The sequence below is a fragment of the Orbicella faveolata genome, unplaced genomic scaffold, assembly GCF_042242905.1.
Source record: "Orbicella faveolata isolate gen_17 unplaced genomic scaffold, um_ofav_v1 contig_34, whole genome shotgun sequence".
Taxonomy (NCBI): Eukaryota; Metazoa; Cnidaria; class Anthozoa; order Scleractinia; family Merulinidae; genus Orbicella; species Orbicella faveolata.
In genome coordinates, this window is record NW_028301563.1 from 18,120,807 (window position 1) to 18,145,000 (window position 24,194).

At 40.2% G+C, this 24,194-nt stretch overlaps 2 long non-coding RNA genes across 2 annotated transcripts in view; one reads left to right on the forward strand and one right to left on the reverse strand.

Annotated features, from left to right (window-relative positions):
• Positions 1–24,194, reverse strand: part of LOC149105095 (uncharacterized) — a 60,482-nt gene that overhangs the window by 2,235 nt on the left and 34,053 nt on the right. Inside the window, exon 2 of the long non-coding RNA XR_016201583.1 lies at positions 8,156–8,270. This is a non-coding gene — a long non-coding RNA (uncharacterized LOC149105095). The remainder of the gene's footprint in view (positions 1–8,155; positions 8,271–24,194) is intronic.
• LOC110061924 (uncharacterized) overlaps positions 22,595–24,194 on the forward strand; it is a 6,584-nt gene continuing 4,984 nt past the window's right edge. The window contains exon 1 of the long non-coding RNA XR_002298028.2: positions 22,595–22,673. This is a non-coding gene — a long non-coding RNA (uncharacterized LOC110061924). The remainder of the gene's footprint in view (positions 22,674–24,194) is intronic.

Genomic DNA, 24,194 nt, shown 5'->3' on the forward strand with positions numbered 1-24,194 from the left:
GAATAGAGTGACACAGAAAACGCTTAGATGACAGAGTCTCAGATCTCAGCCATATTACGTATCGCCGAGAATGTGAACCGAACTCGAGCGCGAGGAGCGTCGGATTTCGAACCCACTCACACCCCTAGGGGAACGCGTAATTTCACGGTTTCACTTTTGAATCTGAACGTTTCTAGGCTATTGAGGTGAAGAGCTCCCTTATGAGGGGAAGGAGAGGGAGTCCCTAACACAGTTTTATACGTGGAGATTTCCTCGCATTGTTTATTCTATTCATTCGGTTTGGTGAAATGCTTAATGGTGAATTAATCTATATTTTATGTTATTGGAATTGAAAGTCCTTAGATGTACGTGTGGATTCGATTACCTGCCGCTTTTTGGGAAGAGAGCCCGCGCTACTCTCGCGAACTAACCCAGATGGGGTAGCTGATAAAAGGAAAAGATCTAGAATGTCTGAACTGAAGGTTGGGGGTTATTTTATTCGAAAAAACACCACATAACCGTTTAAGGTATAAGCACACTCACACCTCCGGGCTTGCGCGCAGCCGTTGTACAAGGAGGGAAGTTGGACTCCCTTGGGAATTCGTTCTTCTACGCCTGACACATTTGAATAGTTTAGTGTTGGTAGATAGCCCTTCGTTTGCCCGACAAAATGAGTGCTTGTTGGTTAGCTTTAATTTATTGTGGTTTACAGGAGCCTGATGTGTAGCCAAATGCATCGTGGGATATTTTTTTTCCTTTCTGGAATAAATTTATATCGGGCCAGGAGAGGGCTTGAAGCTACACCGTCGGAAAACCTAGCTAAACCTTTCGGGTCTTTTATCCGATGGAGATTAAACTTTGCACAGTGATACAACTATTTATCTCAAATGAACAATCGTTTCTTCATTTTTGAAGGTTCTTAGCGGGAAAATGACGTCTGTATAATTTAGTAGCCTGACTATTTCTAGTTAATCCAGCACTTTTTTTTCAGAACAACTTAATTACACAAGATATTTTTAGTGCACGTTTCGGGCGTTATTTGGGACTTCACTGCCATACTCTCCCCCCTCTCCCCCTCTCCGCCTTCCCTCTCGGCTTCCCTCTCCCTACGCAGACATTCTTTCATTCTTTACGTTATAAAAAAAAAGAAATAAAAAAATATATATTTAAAAAAAAGGTTTCTTATAACCTCAGAATGGATGGCTACATTCAAAATTCTTGAATGCAGGATATTAAAAATAGATGTGCAAAAGTACAGTATAAATTTCGGCTTTGGAGCAATTTGCTCGATGACACATTACTGTGGTTTTCTGAACGCAGAACGCCTTCAGACCGGAGCGTGGAATTTTCAAATTAATTTCGTGTAAATGGGGAAAGAGTAAGGGTGGGGGAAGCAAAAAAAGGCGAGGAAGAAATATAGAAGAAACTTGTTCTTTCTCTTTCCCAAACCCCCTTCCTTACATCTCTCTCTCCCTCCCCCTCCCCCTCTCCCATCTCCCCCGTTTTACTGCTGCTACGCAGCTAGGTTCACCGGAACAAACAGCTCAAAGCTATTGCCAATGACCAATCCAAGCCTGTTAAGCTGCTATCGATATATCAGTTTAACATCTGTATTTAACGAACATAATTAACATAATAGATCAGGGTTTGCTTCGATCACGGTCAAAAGGTGTCTTACGATGAAGAATGTTTTTTAAAGTTAGCCACACATTTCCAGTCACTGTGGGTTCATAATAAGCACAGAGTGCTTAAAGGAGGCAAAAATGCTAACACAGATGCAGCATTGTAAGGAGGAATAATCAATGCGGAAGTTTTATAACACCGCAGATAACTTTGAAATGTGTGTTTGCCCGCTAAGCCTCACACGCAGACTTTGAGCCTGTCACGCAAACGTTATTGAAGCGTCACACAAGGTAAGCCATAGTGCCTCCGAATCACATGCTCTCTGTCTTAACCGAAACCAAAACTTAGGAATACCGTAGTGGCTTATCGTAAATTAATATGAATACCCTAGCTGTCTTTGAAGTTGTTTCCTTGCAGGAAAGAGGAATAGCTTGGGAGCTCGATAATCGCGATTCTTTTCGGCTTTGAATAGAGTGGTTAGATAACGCTACATCTATTAAAACCGGCAATTTCTTTCGCTATTTTATGGCCTGGAAAAAGTCTCTATTAGAAAAAGCCTTGAAAATTCTCTATCACGATAGCGACTCGCAAATATGATCAACCCTCGAGCTCTTGCACGGAACATCAGTTGTACTTAAAGCTTCACATTGTTTAGAGTAGTTTGACCTGTTGAGTATCACCTCCCACGCATTGCTCAATTGTAATAACACATCAACTTACCCTTAAACCTGCTTATGCTTGTCCTTTTACAAATTATTCATTTTGAGTATTACAAACTGGGACGTTTCAGACTGTTTCCTGCGTGCAGGCGGGCCAAACATAGCTCAGAAATAAAACCATATCACACGATCTTGTGAAGAGCTCGTGGAACAGATGGGTGATTACATGTAAGGTTATTCCCCCAGTAAAGACTGTGCGATTCACGGTGCACAGGATCGTTGTTGCTGATTGAAAATTATTTTTTATAAAAATTAAAAGAAAAGAATAAATAAATGAGAGAAGCTAAAATAAATAAAAATAAAGTGACAGATGAAAAAATATAGACAATAGAAATTATCTGAATTTTATCCGTTTCATTCCTTGATGTCTCGTGCTCTGAAATAATGATTAATCTGTAGAAAATGCGATTTGTGTCCTGAAATAGTTCAGAGACAGAGCGGTGTGCAAATAAACTGATTGCTAAGTTGTGGAGAAACCGTCACCCTTTCTTGTGCCATGACAGAGATCCGGTGGGGTCTCCCATTTAAAAAAGACGGGGGTGTTCGTCGTACCTTGTAGGGGTTAAAAAAATTAAATTGGTACCTCTTCGGTTGTTTGGCCTCAAAAGGTCCACAGCGGAAGCTTTTGCTGTACCATTTGAGGGTATTGAGCCGAAAAAATATGACAGAAGATAATGTTTTGGTTTAGAATTGGCACCTCTTAGGAGTAAAAAAAAATTCAAGCCACGCTCACAAAACAGGATCTTGGTACCTCGACTCTAAGGGGTTCTTTTCAAAATTTACGATGAGCACCCCCGTCCTTTCAATATGGGAGTCCTCCCCCCTCCCCTCCCCCCCCCCGGAACAGACACAGCATTTCGCCTCACGAATACTTCATGTATTGTTGGTATCAGTCGTCACAGTAAACTCGCCACAATTACCGTAAAAGCTGTGCACGTACAAACAACTGCCATTTTCACCTTAGAGTTTTTATGTTAACTGTTCATGTCGTTGTCATACGAGGTTATATACCTTTTATAATTTACTATTTATATCGGCAATATGTAAGACCCGTTCTAAAACTAGCTTCGTCACTAAAGGAGAGAGCTTTGCTTTCAAACATTGTTTTGTTGCTTAAATCCGATCGACTGTTAGATTTGTCAGCCGTTCTCTGATTTTCGCTTTGATAACAAAAGAGGACGTCACTGATATCTTAGAAAAATAAGACACTACTTCGTTTTTGGCATTTATTTATCATGGTAGCAAATAAATATTCCAATCACATGCACTTTTTATCAGGTCATATGCGCGGTAAATTGTCATCTCATGATTACATGCTGGTCACATTGTCCAAGAGCGATTTTGTTTTTACTCTCAACGCCCTGCTTAATGCAAAACATGGTAAACGAAAGAAAAAAAATTAAGGGAAAGGGGGAAAAATCCCAAATCAAATTTGCGTTTATCATTGTAAATCAGCAATGACGAGAGTAGCTCATTAGGGGGCGCAAATTGCATATATCTCGTCAACCAATCAAAGGCGTTCTTTAATGAAGGAAGTGAAAACAAGATAAAAACAGAATAACATTGAAAAGTGAAACCAGTATATTAACTGATTGACAATATAAGATGGAAATTACGTCACGTGAACAGGACTCGTGATGACTTCAACCTAGACAATGATGCAGTAAAGATCAGACTTCCAGTTGAATAAAAGTGCTTTAAAAATATGCTGCAAATAAGCTTGCATTTATCTTCTACGACTGGCTCTATAGGATGCAAATATTGGTAAAAATCGTACTCAGCAGAAACGTCTAGTATAACAGAAAGCTTTCTGTAGAATTAAGCTTGCGTGGTTGTTTGGTTATTTGAAAATTGCTATTTTAGATACAATTTGGCTTATTTGAATCAATCATAGTTCGTCCTCTCTAACAGTCTAACACTTTAATACATGACAAAATAAAAGACGACATGCTTTTTGTTTCTATTTCTAGACGACGCGAGTGGAACCTGCAACTGTCACAAATCAGTTAACCAGATTCGAGCTATGATTTAATTGAAAATGAAAAAAAATTAATTACTATATTACGTCCAAGGGAAGGTTTTGCACCACACAATGCGGCATTTTTTAAGCCCAAGGCATTTTTTAAAAGCTTCATTGGAATCGCTCTTAGAACAGCTTCTTTACCGAGAATCGAAGCACATATAGAACAACACCTCAATCAACTGAACTTATGAGGACATATTAGACCAGTAATTGGAAATCTTTATACAGTGTACATAGTCACCACGATCGGTTTACGTTAAGTGAAAAATATATTACTTACTAACTCTACAACACAAATTTAAAGTATTTAAACTGATATATATATTTTTCAAATTATTGTCAGTTCTATCTTTTAACTACCTTCATCATACACTTACCGAACATGTCTTCTCCCGCAAGAAAGTTTATTTTTTTATTATTATTATTTATTCATTACGGAAAAGTTCTTGTCTTCGTCCCTGGTATAAACATCTTGTATAAGGTAAAACCACAAATGCCAGAAATTTGCGTTTTCAGTAATTATTCCTTTCGGAATGAGGTGAGCTTTCAATAATTATACATTGCATAGTCATAGATTCTTCTGGACTCCTATTAATAGCGAAGGGTGCTAAAAAAAAAGAACTATTTCAGCCGAAAATACACTATTTTCAATAAAATTCATTGTTAACTACGTCAAAGGTATGAGAGCATTATATGTTAAACAGCAATTCAGTCTACAGTCACTCAACAAATTAATTCTTCAATACGCTAAATTCTCTTTTCATTATTGAACGAGAAAGGCTGAACAGACGGCATTCCAATAAACTTGATCCTTTGCGAAAACAACTAAGTCGGGTACAGTGTACATTCTCTATACCTAAGCGATATTACCTACTTTACGTTGCTTTGGGAACCTTGTTTACTAACAACAGCAAGGGAAAATAAAGCGTGATCATACGTCAGTTTTGACGTCATTCACTTGATTCCACGTTGGTCGTGATCTTTGCCCTTGACAGAAGTTACCCGAAAATGCGAAGAACAATCAAGTAGCCAAGTAGATTGGAGTTAATTATCTTATAGCAACCATTGCATGGTTCCAAATCTAAACTTGCGACGCAAGCACAAGCATATGACAAGCATAAGCAAAAGAAGAATGCTTATGCCGATGTTTATGTCGCGGCTGTCCCCACCAGCGCTCAAGCTTCTTATATTTACGCTAAGTTATGCTTGCGACGTAAGTGAGCACCGGTCTTAAGTTTCAAACTTAGCTCTCCAGACATATTCGGAGTTTCTAATCTTACGCACCTTCTTTTTTTTTTTTCTGTTTGTTCTCGAATAAAAGAATACAAATATGGCTAAATTAAACCAGTGTCAGTCAAAAGTATTTTTGTGTGTGTGCGTGTGTGCATGATCGCCGATCTTCGAATCAGACTCCGGGTTATGGAATTGTCGGTTGGTACATATTTCAGCCAATTTGTATCGTTTCTGCTCACTGGCTACTCTATGATTTTAGCTCGTTCATCGACTATGTTCTGTTGTTGGTTCCACTATACTGATGACTGATGCAAACATACAAGATGGTTTATTTAACGAGAATCGATCTTTCGAAGGGAAATGCCGCTGTGCTGTCGAGCGGGCTGCCTAATTGTTTCCTGTCGGTGTTTTGCGATTTGGGGGATCCTGTGGTTCAGAGAACAAGAAATAACTCAGGCTTACCTTGTGCCGGGGTCATAACAATTTGCTTGCAGTTTTCAAAATGGAAGATCTCTGACTTACAAGTGGAAGTTGCAGCAACGTCAAGCTAATTCTGTAATAAAAGCTATGTTAGACAAACCGCATTTGGGGATTCCCCCGGTTTTGACTTAAGCTAAGAATGCGTAAAAGTTGCTTAAAGGAGTCTTTGTTCCGACTTCCGGTTTGTCGCCCTGTTGGTCAGTATTTTGACTAGTGGGTGAATTAAGAGGTCAGAAATTACGGTGCTTGTATGGATATTGTTCGTTGTAGTCCGACTTGCCTAGCAACACTAGTTTATTTCGTAGGCTAGATTGATAATGCATGAAATTCTGGAATAGCTCAGGAGAGTTTATCACGAATTGGCATGACGTAAACGAAGTTCCAAGTATGAGGGCCTCATTAGGTGATTTATACCTTAGACGGTTGACGGTGTTTCTAAACATAATTTCTTCTGTTTTAACCGCTGCAAAAGCGTAAATACGTCTTTATTAGGTTATCCTTGTGTTTTCTGTTTTCCTAATGTCGGCGATGGACAGCCCTAGTCTGAGTCCGGAGAAGAAAAGGTAATAAAAATGATGCCCAAATCAGTGTACCGCAAATGATCCCAGGCCCGCCAATGTTCCGCAGATTGTACCATAAATAATTCCCGGACAGGAAATGGCCCCTTGCCGTAAAGGATTGAAATGTATGGACTCCGGAATTTGGACAGTGGATTTAAATTCATATAATTCGTTTTGTTTTACTTAACAATGCAACTGTTAATTTTGATACAACAGTTACTACAGATAACGCAACCAAAATATACAGCATGTAAACGACTTGAAGGCAATTTTTACAATTTTAATAATGATCTCTAGCGTCACGAAATCCTCTGTGCAAAATTTGTGATTTAGTTAGGTTTTTCCTAGAAATATGTCTCTACCGGGTCTCCTGAGATGTATCATGACACAGATGTTTACTGTATTCTTGAATTTTGAAACAACTGAGAACTTTCGCCTTTTCTAGCGTAGAGCACTTCTTCGGAGAAAAAAAATCGCTAGCGCTCAAAACGTCGACCCAGCATCTCGACAGTCAGTACGACGGTCAACTTCAAGTTAACTGTAAACAAAGTGTAAGACGCAGGAGACGCGGGGTGGGGGGGGGGGGGGGGGGGAAATGAGGGGGAGAGGAATTCTGATTTAAATTTGAGGGGATACTGATCATCTCGTTTTGGGATTTTCATGTATTATTTTGTTCTCATTTAGCGCGTTTAAAATAGAGCACAAACGTTACCATTAAGATACATTTTAGGCTGGGACGCAAAAAATAAACATAACAAAAGTTGTCGTGAAAAGATTGTGGTTTCGTCAGATCTTGTAGAGAATTTTTTTTTTTTTTACATTTAATTGTCACCGGTATAACTTCAGTATAGGTCTCATTTGTGGGTTTGTGTTTAAATGGTATCTTTTAAACTTGGTTCTTGTTTGTGAGATAAGCACAAGCGTAAGCGCAAGCATAAGCACAGGAAAACGGTAGTGTATAAACACAAGCGTAAGCAAATGAAAAAGAAACATTTTCGATCATTTGATAACACGCACTGCGCATACATATGTTGCTAATGTGAACATCCTTGTGCTTGTGCTTGTGTTTGTGCTTGCGCTTAACTCAAAAGTGTAAACCAGGTTTTAGAGGTCAAATAAAATAAAGCTACAGCCAGAACTCGATTCGTAATAGTTTTGGCAGCCTGAATCCAATTTCATCGAGTTGTGTTCTACGATGATTCCTTGGCGTAATTCGCTTCGTACTGATAGAGCCGGCTTCGAACGTAGGATAACAGGGAATCAATGAGAGCCTAATGTTTATAAGTCTGGGAGAGCTAGATCGAAATTATAAACACCATCCGACTTCCTCGAGCCCGCATATCATGCTATGAATCGCATATTGTCGCACAGTGGAGCTATATCTCCATGACAACACATCAAACATTAGAAAGTTCTTTACGCGCAAATACTGACCCAGACTATAAGTTTAGCAGTCTATGTGCATAGAAAGTTTACTTGAATTTTAAAGGATACTATATCGTAATAAAAACTGTTCATTAAAAGATTTTTGTACTTACTTTTGCTTCCGTGGCAGCTTGCTCAGGTGGTGAATGCCTCTCGTTTAAATAACTTCACTGAATTTAGTCTCACTAGCCTTCGGTCGGAGCTTCTCTGGTTTCGTGGACTTCTGGTCTGTAACGGCAGATCAGAACACTTCAGTGGTACTGGCCGGTTAGAAATGCTTCGAAACTTTGTTTGTCGGTGAAAAGAAAAATAGTGAAATACTCCGACGCGAGCAAAATTTTCACAAAGGACGATTTACATAAAAGCTGGGGAAATGCCCTTCACCGGCGCCAGCTGTACCAGAATTCTAGACTGGGTTTATATTTCATTGACGTGAGAATATTGGAGATGGAAAGGTGGTCGACAGAATTAGTTCAAATGATCTACTATACGGCGTCGGTTAAATTATTTTTCTAACGTTTTAAAGGATTTTTATGAGGAAAAAAATTTTGTTTGATTGCAAAAGGCCGTTTCGTATCAACTGAAACCGTCTGCTGACAGACTGCTTGGTTGGTAAATTTAGGTTTTGGCACACAATGAAACAAAACTCCATCAGTTAAACCGGGCAATGATCTGCCAATTTGGCAAATGCATGAACGGTGCAGCTATTATAAGAAAGTGTCACTGACGCATCAGCAGTTTAATTTGTCTAAAAGACTCAGTTACGTTCTGGAACGAAAGGAGAGCAACTTTCACGTCTCCTAAGCGGAATACTGCAAAACATCTATGCAACGTTATTAAAGTGCACCTAACCCCCCAATTTTTTTTTCGCTAAAACGAATGTACTTGTTATTTGAAATAGTTCTGTGAAAAAATTTTTGGATTCCGTGAAATCCTCGATTTCCTGTGCCCCGACGAAATCTCGAAAATAGCTCCAAAACACCGCCATTTTGTTTCACGACCGAGTTTGAGGAGAATGGGTCCAGCGGCTCTTGTGACGTCTACCCAGGAAGGTTCGATATCTCACGTCCTCTCATTTCCTTCAGGATTGTGCAATACACATTCGAAAAGTGCGCAGAAACGCCTTCCAGAGTTGCTATCGGCTGTTGCAGTAATATTCCAGATTTAAAGAAAGATATACTGTACAATTTACTGACGATGATCGGCAAATGGTACAATAAAGACGTAAACGACGGTTGATTTTGTCGAACCGAAACAAGCGAACTGAATCTGTGAGAACCATTAAAGAATTCTCACTGAAATTTGTTCCGCAGACTTTCGAACGCTATTTTCATAAATTTTCTGCTTAAAGCTAACCAGAAATTTTTAGAAATACTACCGAAAACCTATATCTTACAATCCCGCAGTATTTATAACATAACCGGCAAAGTTGTGTGATCCGATCATGATCAAGAAGCGTATCAACTGATATGTAAATAGGTCGCAACTGTACGCCGCTAACCAGCACTTATTTCTCTTTCGATTTAGATAAAAGTAGAAAATTAATCCTTTAGAATTACATCATAACAAAATTGTTAGACTCACAGAGTTTTTCGAAGGTTTGGAAATCAGCAGTGCGACAGAGATTCTGTGCAATAGCGTCGAAAATATGACCGCGGAACATTATCTGCGTACCGCTTAGGGAACACATCCTTTTCGCTTATCCGACGAATTTCACTGCAAACTTTGAGAACAATTTACATTGGTTATTTGGAGTTACGACTTAAAACGTGTGACAATGTGAAATCGGTAATTGTATGAAATGTTTCCTTCCACCTTGTTCTCGCAGCTTCAAAAATACAGTTCCAAACAGTACGATTTTCAATCGATCGAAGTCAATGTTTTGGAGGTCATCAAGTCTCGAAAACTGCAACACGTACGTCGCTCTTATAAACATGAAGCATTCAACAGAAAGTACAACACAAACTGGATTTAACAGAACAATCATACCTTGACAAAATACATTCTCGCTAAGGACAAACGTAAACGGGCTATAAACACGAGTGGGAATCTTATGTTTAGTTGACGAAATTACCATCCAAAGCAGTCCTTGAGTTTTCTTTCCTGCTTTTCGTTTGCCTGCTCCTCCACTTCGTATCTAGCTTTCCATTCCTAATATACAAGCAGCTCGTCGGCAAAGAAGTCTTCTCCTTCGTCGCTTGAAATATTGTAAATTGCTCTCAAAGCTCTACGCAGTGAGTTCACAGTTGTCGAACGTGCTCGATCGAAGTTTATTTTGGTGTCTTCCAAATCGAAACTTAACTCTGACTCCAGTGACGAAACAAAATGATTCTGAGACAAAGCTTGGACGTTTTAGTCCCAAAATACATCGGAACGATTAGTTTTGTTTTCCATTTTCTCCAGCAAATACAGAGAGCTGACTGAGGCGCCATTGTGTTTGGTTCCTGGGTAGACGTCATCAGGAACCGCCGCCCCAGACTCCCTAAAACGCGGTCGTGAAACACTTCAAGCGCGACTTTGAAAGGGCATAGAAAATCGAGGATTCAACCAAATTCAAAAATTTCTTCGCCCAAGTGCTTCAAATAAGGCCTAGATTCGTTTTAGCGAAAAAAAATTTTGGGGTTAGGTGCACTTTAAGGTTGGAACTGATCTTGGCGAGCTGACCATTCCGTTTAGACCTACTGCAAGCTGAAAAAGTCAAGCCAACTCTCAACCCGCTCTCGATATTCAAAAAAACGAATACGCGCGTCGATGAATTAGTGAGTCAAGACAAGGTTGACAGAGTTTTGATCTCGGCAATATTTCGAAAGCAAAGCACACGTCCCAAAGGGAACGTGTAATTCCTCGGTTCCACTTTTGAATTTGAATGTTTTGAGGCGAAGAGCTCCCTTGAGTGGACGGGGAAAGGAAGTAGCCAACAGAGTTTGTATACGGGGCCCGGCCGTGGAGGCCGCTGTTCATGCCTGATCTAAACTCTTCCCCCGTGCATGAACTTTTGTTTACCACTCTCGACAGTAAAGCTAACCCTTTCATATAACTTCCATGCTAAATATAGCTTACGTACTAAATAGGCCTTCCAAACAAAATAGTAGCCATATTACATCTCTTTTCAACAGCTGGGTCTTACTGTCATGTCATTAGCTCTGTGCGTTTTTTCGTTCCCGTGTTATTTGAAGAAACGTTTCACCCAAATTTATAGAGCTTTGTAAGGAGACGCCATGTTGGCGTCCCTCTAAGGGGTTGCTATTTTGTTGGTGGACAGACTATAAGCCCGTAGAACTGGTTGTTTCTGCTTGTTTCTGCAGGCACTTGGGCCCAGTCAGAATAATTTCCAACAAGGGACACGGTCCACATTGATTCAAATGAGGCCCCGTCTATGTCCACAATACGCTGGAGAAATTTGAAAACGGCGTCTTCACTCTGAAAACGCATCACGTTTTGGTCCACACTACGCCGGAGAAACATTTAAAAACCCAACAGTCATCGGTAGGATCCCATGTCATTGTCACCGGTCATTTTGGATTTGTGTTTGAGGAAACTTGGTGATGGAATTGAAATCACATGATCATCGTGACGTCATCGTAATTGTTTTCCGTCCATACTAAAACACAAAATTCGGCCTTTTCAAATTCCTCCGGTTTGAACAGCGTTTACGAAAAGCTCCGTTTTCGTGACGGATTAGTGTGGACGGTAGGTCTAATCGTAGAAATAAAGCTGGCTTTGATGAACCACACGATGCTTTTGAAGTTCATGAAAACAATACATGTTTCGGATGAGACATCATCCATCCTCAGTTGTACAGTGAAAAATAAAATGAAAATACGTAATAAATAGTATAACAAAGTGAGATATTAACAAGAATAATTAAGGATAAAGGCGCGAACCAAAAAAAGGGTAAAACTATTTAAGCTAAGAAAGGAGACTAATTAGTATGAAAGGGATAAATTAAGATATTTGACCTGGGAATTTAAAGACGGCTGCACCCAAAGGATGTGCATGGCTTCCTTGATTTTCAATTGGAAGCTTGTGAAAGCAGAGTCGAGAGTTTTAAAAAAATCTTCTGAACAAAGGGAGCGACAATTTTCAGAACTTCTCAGGTATTTAAGGATGTGCGAATGTTTGTCAGAGGAGAGATGTTCGCGGATGCGAGTGGCGAAGTGTCTGTTGGTTTCTATAGCTACGTTTACACATCTCTCCGGCGTAGTGTGGACGGGGCCTAAAGAAAAGAATCGCGACAAACGACTGAAATTTTTAGATGATTTCCGTCAATTCCCCATAAGGCTGGGAACTCCTGATTGCACATTGACACTGGATATTTAGAATTTTATAAAAGTCATTCTGCTTCCCCTCCACCCCCACCACCTCACTCCCACCCACGCTCTCCCTCGCGTGGCCGGAAGGAACATGTTAAGACCTATTTTTAACAATTGTCTAATGGACAGGAACACTTCACTTAACTACGGATTTCTGCAGTTCTTCTGGGCTCGCGAAATGACGGATTACTTTCGTAAAACACGAGGAGAGTGTCGCAAATTTCTGTAGGTGTCAAGACTGTAGAATTATAGCAAGATTCCACTTGGTTTTTGTCGATACAAGACTTAGTTGGTTTATTATTCGGTTAACGGAACAATGGCCTTGGGGTGGAAAGCTATTGCAAGATTGCGCCCACCTGGTGATATGGTTTGCTGAGTTGCACAAAAAGATGACCTTGTTATCTCGAACCCGATCAAAGTCCCTTTATTTGTCCGGTATTTGGTAATGGCGTGAACGCCGAAGTGCTGAGTAGCGTCTAGACCGTTTGGATTTCTATAAGCCTTTAAGTTAACCTCGTGTTTCGTAACTTTACGCCAGTTTACCCTATCACCATTGCACGAGAATGTAAAAAAATAAATAAATAAATAAAAACAAAACACGTGAATAAAAAAAGAAACAAGGAAAAATAGGCCCTTTGCACAAACCGGTCACATGGGACGGAATTAATTATGCTGGGACGCAAGTAACACAGTGGGGCTTTCAAAACAAAGGAGAGTCGAGCTGGACTGGTATGAGTTCCTTTGTTTTGAAAGTCCCACTGTGTAACTTGTGTCCCAGTATAATTAATTCCGTACCATGTGACCGGATCATGCAAAGGACCTGTTGGATCAGAACCGCATGATACACACGAGATGATCCATCCGCGCGCGAGCGTTGCTTTAGTCACGCACGTCACGACACATTTTACAGAGCATACTACAGTGAATCCCGCCATCTTGAAATCTCAAGGGAAACGAAAAATGATTTGTGATACTGAGCGGGCTTCGATATTGCAGATAATAAACAACTGAAAATAATATTCAGGGAAAATGATTTGAATTCGAGATAGCGGAGTGTGCGAGATTTCCAGTTCGAGGCCGATGAAAGCAGCTCAACTGGATTGTGTATTTTAAGTTAAAAGTTATAAACCAACGCGCATTTCATCGAATGCAACATGTTTTAGGAAAATTCCTATAGAATTCGAAACAGGAGTAGCCTTGTGAAACTCCATGCCATGTTTAAAAATCCATTGCTTTACGTTGTTTCCCTTCGCAAGTTAGTATTAACATTTAACTTCACAGCTGGAAATGAGATTTGTTCCGTCGCCATACGAGTTCTAGCCTATATTTCGGGATTATATTGCTTGTAGTTATTTTATGGCTTGAATTCTTATTTGAAAGAATTATTCTGCCACTGCGAACTTTTGCACGGATAGTTAATCGCACCGTGAGCCTCACATGTTTTTAAAAAGCACTCACTAAATTATTTATGCAAGCATCAACTTGAAGCGACGCAAAATCCTTAACATCAGATTCTCAATAGCTATCTTAAAGACTTACCCCGCAATAAACCCGTGCGTCCTGTTTGGGCTAGTTACTAACTGGGTGGACTTTTTACCCAGGAGATGCTAAAACTATAAACTATAACGCTTCAAACTGCAATCTTGAACGCGTCAAGAGAGAAGCACGTGGACGCTATGACAGCCGAGATGAATGACTCAAGGGTATTCCCCTATCAGCGACCCGGCCTCCGATGATACGAACCTATTCGAGCCCTGTTTCTGGTTCGGTTCGGGGTATGCTGTAATTATTTTATTGGAAAGATGTGAAATGTCATATCTCTTCTGAGCTGAATAACTGATCATGTCACATTTTTCATTTGGTCGCCTTGCTCTTGTAAGGTAAAACTGTTCATCTATATTGTATTTTATTATATTTTTGTATCTTCGGCTGTAATTATCAAAGCCCTTGTTATTTCCACTTTTAGCATTCAGAAAGACGTTTGATCAATATTTACATCGGCGTTATGTTATACCTTTCCATTCCTGGTACAATCCTGAGTCATTTAATGTGTTATTACAGGCTCCTGGCTATTAACATATGTTTATATATTTTTAATCATCACGTGGCTATCAAATTTCTTTTGCTATTATTAGTCAGCTACACCAATAACTTAAAATGACGATTCCTATAAAGAAAATCAATGCATTGTAGGTCGGTGATGTGTTTGACCTCTAGAGTATTTTTTCCCCCAAAACCTTTTTTTATTATTATTGTATAGGCACGAGTGTTTTCTGGAAACTGACACAACTCGAAAAAGTCATACAAAACTACATCCGGGACCCAAGTGGTGTATATTCCAGTCTTCACTAATGAAGATATGATGACGTAATTCCCGTTTTTTTTTTTTTTTTCTTTTTTTCGTCTTTTTGTCCATATAACAAAAAGAAAATTACACGGTGGCTTGAAGATATGAAATTAAATTTCTTGAGATAAAAAAAAAATAATAAAAAATGAAAAATAAAAAATAAAAGCGATATTTTATTGTATTGTTTTTAACGCTCAAAAATAAAATTAATATCTTCGCGCCGGTGTGTAATATCCTCTCTCGACCTCGCCAAGGAATAGTCTAGAGATCTAGAGGGTTGTCAAATACACCCACAGTGAGTCGAGCCGTCTAAATTTGTAGTCGGCTGGACTAACACGAACGGTTACGTCGTGAATAACAGAATCTACGGCTTCTGCTAAGCCGACTCGTCTGTACATACATACGACTCGACTCCCTTTTGAGTGTATTAGACACGACTGTGAATGAAATCCAAAGGACTCCTTTCATTGGCATGCAACTAAAATTGTGCACGTACCCAGTTATATATTTACATTGTCTTTCCTGTTCATCAGAGTGGTAACGCGACCGATGCTACTAAAAAAAATTATCATTTTAGCTTGAAGCATTACGTACTTGCAGGCCAGCTGGACACCAGCAGATTGATGCCTGCGGCATTCTGGGTGGTTTTTGGGGAGAAATAACATAAATAACTGTGGAATCAAATCATGCAAGAACTTGTTTCGATGTAGTTTTTGGTTGCATCAGCGAAGACTCAAGGTCCTCAAGCGTGACCCACACAGTCTTGTGACCGGAAATAACATTTCAAGGGATTCAATCAAGTCAGTTGTGTTTTGAGTTCAAACCGCTCCAGAGTATTCTGGATTTACCTAAATAAAGCTAAGCACCCGGGCTTTGGAAAGCCCTGAGCTTTCTACGGGTAAATAAAGATATTACTTTTGGGAATTATAGATTGATATACTGAATGGCCTTGTGCATGTCTTTCACTTAGGGAAGCGTTGTGTGACGGCCAGAGTAACGGTTCACTTAGTCAGCATAAATTACAAGACGTCGAAAATTTTGATTAGGTCCATGCAGTTTAATTGGAAATTTGCACGGGTGGTGGATGCTTCATACTTTTAGAACATTTCGTGGCGTGCTAAACAACACCAAGCAGAGATGTTTCCTGGCAAAGAAATTTTGCGGAGTGCTATGCTTGTCGCCTTTGGCGGGATAGTTGAGTTGTTGGTTTCAAAATTGTTAGAGGCTGACGAAGGAGTAGCGGCTCAGAGGGACATGAGAGAGATCAGAAGAGAAGATGAGTTGAACGAAGCTGAGAGGCAGCCACAAGAACAAGAACATGACGAGAGGTTTTCTCTATAAGTTGCAGTGCAGCTCCGACGCCGAGTAGTTAGAAATTGCACAAATAACGCTCATGTCAGCATTTTTGGTCAGGCATGCCAAGGCAAATGATGTAAGACGTCAGGGGTATACCACGGTTAGTGAATGAAAAATAAGTTTAAAATAATCTGAAAAATAGGAAATTAAAAAAAAAGAAAACAAGTTTCAGCCTGGATGATATGTTGCTTTCAGAGTCTAGATCAGATAGATTTCTAAGAAAATCTCACAGTACTCTACAAGTAACCAATTCATTGAAGTAAGACTTATTTATGGTTATTTTTAAGTGAAATTATGTCTTTTACTGACCTGTCATAACAAGTCTTTATAAAGCAAGTGAGATCATTGCTCGAAACTTATCAGATATTTTTTTCAGCTTAGGTCATGGTCTTATAAGGGTAAACAGATTAAAACTGAGGAGTAATGTTATTGTGTATGTTTAACGTCCTTAGCATAATTCAATATTTGCCTCGTTAGCTACTTTGCTGGCTGTAGGGTAGGCTGCGCTTTTCAAAAAAAAAATCCTTGTGTCATTCAAAATTATTGCTATTTGTTGTTTTTGTTTTCCCCTTTTACGTCTGTCTTCTACCTCAGCCATCATATTTAAAGAGCGGCCAATAAAAATCTGTGAAAATTGAGCGTGGATTGCACATGATTGCAATGTATTTTGTACATTCAGCAGTGATGATGTCATTCAGTCGTGCCAATCTTTCGCGGTCAGCCCAGTCCTCCACGAAGAAGAGTCAAAATGGCGCCTGATCGTTTCTCTTACCCAAAGGTTCGTCGAGATGAAAGTGCTATAACTGACTATCACAGCACGAAGATTTCTCAATCGGCGACAACGTTTCTACATAAGTGATATAAAATGCCCTGCATGCGCCTAGTGCAGACACTAAATTAGCAATTGACAAGGAAAGCTTTAGTTGGAGAATCCTGTGATTCCGACTGAAATGAAAAATTAATGCTTACGTTTTCGATCGGTAAATTGACCACAGTTCTCATCGTGCCTCACTACGCGTGGAAATCAGTAGACTGTTTACTGATGGAATCTATGTCATAAAGACGCCACGCATTAGGGGTTCCCCTTTTTTCGATATAACGGAGGTATTATTCCACTAAGTCCAAGAATGACCTGATTCCAGGGCGATATCTTTAAGACGTAAATTGCTACAATCAAGTTCTATTTATTTTAAAAACGAGCTACCATGCATGCTGCGAAATTCAGGGCGCTGTCGAACCTCCTCATGTAGCGACGGACACCGTCGAACGAGAGCACACTTTAGATCGTGCAAGGTTTTCCATTCGCCCTTGAGTAAACTTGGGTTGACTTAGTGTACTTCATGTTCCATCCTGTATTGGCTTTGGTAACTAGAGTAGCTTTACTCCGATTTGATTTCACAAGTGCAGGAGACGCCCGTGACCCCGCGGAAACACAATAGGTACCTGTTGAAATGACAGTGGCTTTGATTGACAGGACTGTAATTACTTGCTATAATGCTCATCTGCTGTTTATTTTTGGTTGACGTTCTAGCCTGGTTAGGTCCGTGCATCGCAGTTTAATTGAAAATTTGCACGGGTGGTGGATGCTTCATACTTTTACAACATTTCGTGGCGTGCTAAACAATACCAAGCAGAGATGTTTCCTGGCATTTTGCGGAGTGCTGTGCTAGTCGCCATCGGCGGGATAGTTGCATTGTTGGTTTCAAAATTGTTAGGGGGTAACGAAGGAACAGCAGCTCAGAGAGACATCACGGAGATCAGAGGAGAAGATGAGTTGAACGAAACTGAGAAGCAGCCACAAGAACATGACGAGAGGTTGTGCTGAGAAGGTTAGTGTGGTTGTTCCCATATCAAACATATTGAGGCAACGTCTGATTTAAAGTATTTCAAAAGTAGTCAGCGAATATAAATTCACTGAGCTTGGCCTTTCTGCCGTCCATTTTAAAGATTGAACCGGACTCTTCCAAAGATCTATTTTCACCTGAAATTTTCCGCTGCTATCGGCAAACATTTCACCGCAGTTGGATGATCTCCTATGTATAATGTATAATGTATAATGTAAATTCTCGGTTGAAACTCTGTTGAAATTTTCGCAATAACTTTTAGACGCAGCGAAAATCGTTACAAGAGGCCTCATTCGCCGTCTTCTTTTTAAAACTTTTTTGACAGTCGGTTTCGTTGAACGAACACTGAACGAAGATATACTTCTCACGGCATATGTTTTTGTCTGGCTACTTGAAGAGTAGAGTAGAGCAATTTTATTCAGATCTCCCGGGGCTATTGATAACAGGCGATAATAAGAGGACGTCAAGATGAGAAATCCTACACCGAAAAATCACTCGGCCGTGAAAGGGTAAACTCTTGTGCTTAGGCGGTAGTCCCTCCTTTCGCGCGCTCCTAGCCCCCAGGATTTCGCGCGGCCATGTTTTTCTCGCGAATTTCTTTCGCGTCACGCACGACGGACTAAGCGAAAGAGGGACTACTCGTAGTCTATTACATAACCGATCATTGTGTTGATGAAATGTTATTCATGTCAAAGAACTGTTGTGTTTTCCTGCCGTTCATGGCTCATCCGAAGTTGTTCAGTAAACAGTAAGTAGTTTGCAGTGAAATATGTTTTCATGTAGCATTTCATTCCAAGATGTACGCCAAGATACCGATTCAAGTAACTTGGTATTCCGGTTCGTACACTAAAATTATATAACGACCAGCGCTGATCACTCCTCGTATCATTACCGATCGACTAGGAGATGACGTACAAACTGGGAAAATCCCCTTCACCAGCGCCAGCTGTACCGGGATTGTAGAAGCTCGAGTGTTGACAAAACCTGCCAAAATTGACCAATCAGAATATGCCAAATCCTGGTATACCGGAACGACCTTTTGTTAAGTTTGCCTACGAGAAAATGAGGTCTCTTGGTTTGCCCAAAAGGCGTTCTTTCGCTTTCTCTAACCGTGCTTCTCTCCTAATTTTTCGCTAGCCGTTTTTCGCGCTGCGCCCCAATTAACTGAACGCCAGCCTGGAAGAGGCTAGGGCGGGAGTAACCGCGAAGTGCCTAGTATATGCACTCGCGCGCACGATAGTAAAAAAAAAATAATAAAAAAAAATAAAAATTAAAGCGACACTGCTGCCCCACACGCGCCCGGAAGGAACGTGCTAGGACTCCTTCTATTCACAATCCTCCGCACAAACGCAGAGTATTTTTAAAAGCGATTTTTTATCGACCAAAACAATGAGCTTAACAGCAGATTTCTGTGGTTCTTCTGGGTGCATAAAATGACGATATGTTTTCGAAAAGACGAGGGTAGTGTCCTAAATTTGTCGTGTCTGCACTATACCGTAACAGCAACATTCCACGTGAGCATAATGGTTTCTGTCGGCATAAAACTTGATTATGATTATTCGGTTACCAGAACAATGGCGGAAAGCTATATTAGTGCAAGAATGCGGTTTGCTGAATTGCATAAAAAAGGTCACCAATTGTAGTGAGCTCAGCTCGAACTCGATCAAATCCCGAATACTATTGGCATGAATAGCGTGATCTCAAGGCCAGCTTCGCGTAACTGTTACTTCACGCCAGCTTACCCTATCATAAAAGCACGTGACGGTAGAAACAAAGTGAAACTGAAAGAATATAAGAAAAAGAGGAAACAAGAAAAATCGAGATAAGGTAACGCGAGCGATCGCTAGAGCGTTACTTGAGTGATACATAGAGGTCACGCAACACTACTACCAAATTTAAAGGGTTGCCATCTTGAACTCGCAAGAAATAAGAAAATTAGTTTGAGTTACAGCAGGCTCCGACATCATGAGCAGATAACAAACGACTGATAAGCACATCCAAGGGAAAATGACTTGAATTCGGACAGCGGAGGTTGCGAGAGTTCCGAGGTCGAGTTGCGAAGTGCGACTGTAAATGTAATGTGTAACATTACTAATAGAGGTGTCTACAAAACCCGAATAGCGAATAGCGAATAGCGAATAGTCCCGAATAGTGCGAATAGTCTCGAATAGTGCGAATAGTCTCGAATAGTGCGAATAGTGGCAAACAGTTGCGAAAAGTGGCGAATAGTGACGAATAGTCGTCAATAGCCACCGCTTTAGATCTAATATCCTGCGTTAATTAATTATCCAGATAAACAACAGAATTTCAGTGAATTTATTACCTTTTTAGTGCAGAGTGCACTATTGGGATGGTTATGGGGGTTGCCTGCCGCTAAGGAACTAAGGTGCTATGGCGCTAAGGTGTAAACTTTAATGTTTGTTTAATTAATTAATTTCAATTAATTAATTAGTCTAGAGGCAGGGAAGTAGTGGGAGTAGGGTGGGAAAGGTACATGTGTACTCTACGTAAAACACATTCCATCGCCGTCGCTTAACTTTGAACATCGCAAAGCTATATATTTGTTTCAGGTAACCCCTTGCTCTCCTTGTGGTACCATTCTCCTTAGAACAAAACTAATTTGCCCTAAACGCATGCGTAGATTAGTTAGGGTTCGTGGCCTCTATATTAGGTGAAGGATACATTGCATACGGAATCACGCACAAATGTTGAGTGGTTTTCCTTATGGTAGAGCTCAACATGTAAGACGCATGCGTTCTAGCATTGTTAGTGTTATACACTATCTTTACACGCAGTATTTTATATATCGTGTCATGTGACCAAGGACGGCAGTTATTTTTCAGGTAGCGCCAGTTGTCCCTTTTTATTGCAAAAGTGAAACGTTACTGTGGCTGCGTAGCTTTTAGAATTACAAACAGGTCGGTTCAACAGATATCATCTGCTGTTTTCAATCTACAATAGTGTGCTTGTCAGAGTTCAAATATATTGCTTCTCCTTAGCGACTTGTTTATTTCTTGCCTTAATTGTGTCTGTAAGAGAGACCAAAAAGTTCTCAAGTTAGTGGCGTTAATACTCCGCAAATTGTGAATTTGTAACAAAAGAAACCAGAAAAATGCTCAAATATTGCTGCAGACGCCGTGGCACCTAATGAAAGCGCAAATTAATTTAATCAGTCTGTGAGGAGACTCATTCATATCGGCCAAGTAGCGCTGTTTATCTTCAATACTTTTCGTTGAAAAGCTTCTCAGCCATCAATATCGTTGTGTGTTAATTTTGAATTGTTTTATTGTTAACAACAAAGGTGGCAACAGAAAAAGAAAGTGGTATTTCGTGACTATCTGATAATTAAATTAGTTCTTGTTCATCGGTAAAAATTTGCATTTTTAGTAAAACATCGTCTCTGTTCCGTTTCTTCATCACTACATCAGATATTTAACTTTCTTTCATTTATCTCCAAAAAACAAGGACATCTTCCGTATGTTTTGGAGAAAACAGGGGTTTCATATTACATGGCTTTGCGAGGAAAACAAAAGTATCAAGTTACAAAGTTGGCGTGAAGAGCTAAATTGTGACGTTTGCTGCTTCAGCGTATTGTTGAATTTAAAATGAACGAAAATCAACTTAAAGCACCAGTAGTAATTAATTTGTGCGTAATGTTTGGACCTTGAATGAAAATACAACCTTGAAACATACACACTGCAAAGGGGAAAAGCCGTAGCAGACTACCAAGATAGACACAAACCGGAAGTGAACCGAGTAGGGGTGAGTACTTATGGGACTACTGTACCAGAGCTATCAATTGCGCTCTGCACTATCTGAGATTGTCTCACTAGTCTTCTCCGGACTCAGGCTAGGGCTGTCCATCGCCGACATTAAGAAAACAGAAAACACAAGGATAACCTAATAAAGACGTATTTACGCTTCTGCAGCGGTTAAAACAGAAGAAATTACGTTTAGAAACACCGTCAACCGTCTAAGGCATAAATCATCTAATGAGGCCCTCATACTTGGAACCCCGTTTACGTCATGCCAAATCGTGATAAACTCTCTGAGTTATTTCTTGTTCTCTGAACCACAGGATCTCCCAAATCGCAAAACACCGACAGGAAACAATTGGGGTGTCTGGAAAACCCGAATAGCGAATAGTACGAACATTCTCGAATAGCGGCAAATAGTTTAGAAACTCCGTCAACCGTCTAAGGCATAAATCATCTAATAAGGCCCTCATACTTGGAACCCCGTTTACGTCATGCCAAATCGTGATAAACTCTCGAAATAAACTAGTGTTGCTAGGTAAGTCTGGGGTGTCTGGAAAACCCGAATAGCGAATAGTACGAACATTCTCGAATAGCGGCAAATAGTTTAGAAACACCGTCAACCGTCTAAGGCACAAATCATCTAATGAGGCCCTCATACTTGGAACCCCGTTTACGTCATGCCAAATCGTGATAAACTCTCGAAATAAACTAGTGTTGCTAGGTAAGTCGGACTACAACGAACAATATCCATACAAGCACCGCAATTTCTGACCTCTTCATTCACCCACTAGTCAAAATACTGACCAACAGGGTGACAAACCGGAAGTCGGAACAAAGACTCCTTTAAGCAACCTTTACGCAATCTTAACAAAAACCGGGGGAATCCCCGAATGCGGTTTGTCTAACATAGCTTTTATTACAGAATTAGCTTGAGGTTGCTGCAACTTCCACTTGTAAGTCAGAGATCTTCGATTTTGAAAACTGCAAGCAAATTGTGATGACCCCGGCACAAGGTAAGCCTGAGTTATTTCTTGTTCTCTGAACCACAGGATCTCCCAAATCGCAAAACACCGACAGGAAACAATTGGGGTGTCTGGAAAACCCGAATAGCGAATAGTACGAACAGTCTCGAATAGCGGCAAATAGTGGCAAATAGTGGCAAATAGGGTACCCAACATCTAGCATGCAGTCAACCTCGCAGCAACCTAGGATGAGATTTTCCCGCTAAAAAGCACAGACGCTTACAGCTTGTTGATGGTTACCTGTTGAATGTTCGACTTTTTGACGTTTGACGGTAAAATGTCAGTGATGAAGGATTTCCCCTATTCGTTCTAATTAAGTTCTAAGTTAGAAGGTTTCAAAATAGATTTAAGAACAGCAGCGCTAAGCAAACCCTGATGGGCTTTCCGCAAATGATCCCAAGATTGTACCGCAAATGACTCCCGGATTGTACCAAAAAAGATCCGGCCGGGACCGTAAATATAAATGATGCCCAAATCAGTGTACCGCAAATGATCCCAGGCCCGGCAATGTTTCCCAGATTGTACCACAAATAATCCCCCGCCTGGAAATGGCCGGCCCTTGCCGTAAAGGATCGAAATGTATGGACTCCGGAATTTGGACAGTGGATTTAAATTTATAGAATTCGTTTTGCTTTACTTAATAATACAACAGTTAATTTTGATACAACAGTTACCATAGATAACGCAACCAAAATATACAGTACGTGAACGATTTGAATGCAATTTTCACAATTTTAATAATGATTTCTAGCGTCACGAAATCCTGTTTTCGAAATTTGTGGTTTAGCTAGGTTTTTCATAGAAATATGTCTCTATCGGGTCACCTAAGATGCATTATGACACAGAATGTTGACTGAATTTTCGAATTTAGAGAACAACTGAGAACTTACGTGTTAAGTGCGAGTCGACTTTTCTAGCGTAATCCCTCCGTCGGAGGAAAAAAAAAACCCTAGCGCTCAAAACGTCAGCTTCTCCAAAGTCATTACGGCGGTCAGTTTCAAGTTGACCGTGAACAAAGCGTAAGACACGGGAGAGGGGGAGGGGGGATTCTGTAAGAACAATGTGTTTTTTTTGTTTCTCATTTAGCGCGTTTAAAGCAGAGCACAACCGCTACCATTAAGATAATTTTAGGGTGCATTGCACCCCAAAAATAAACATAAACAGTTAACGTTGTCGTGAATAAGTTGATGGTTTTGACAGATCTTGTAGGCAATTTTTTTAAGCCTGGTTCTTGTTTGTGAGATAAGCACAAGCGTAAGCGCAAACATAACCATAGGAAAACGGTAGTGTATAAACACAAGCGTGAGCAAATGAAAAAGAAACATTTTCGATCATTTGGTGACTCGGACTGCGCATGCGTATGTTGCTAGTGCGAACATCCTTGTGCTTGTGTTAGTGTTTGTGCTTGCGCTTAACTCAAAAGTGTAAACCAGGCTTTAGAGGTCAAATAAAATAAAGCTACAACCAGAACTCGATTCGTAATAGTTTTGGCAGTCTGAATCCAATTTCAGC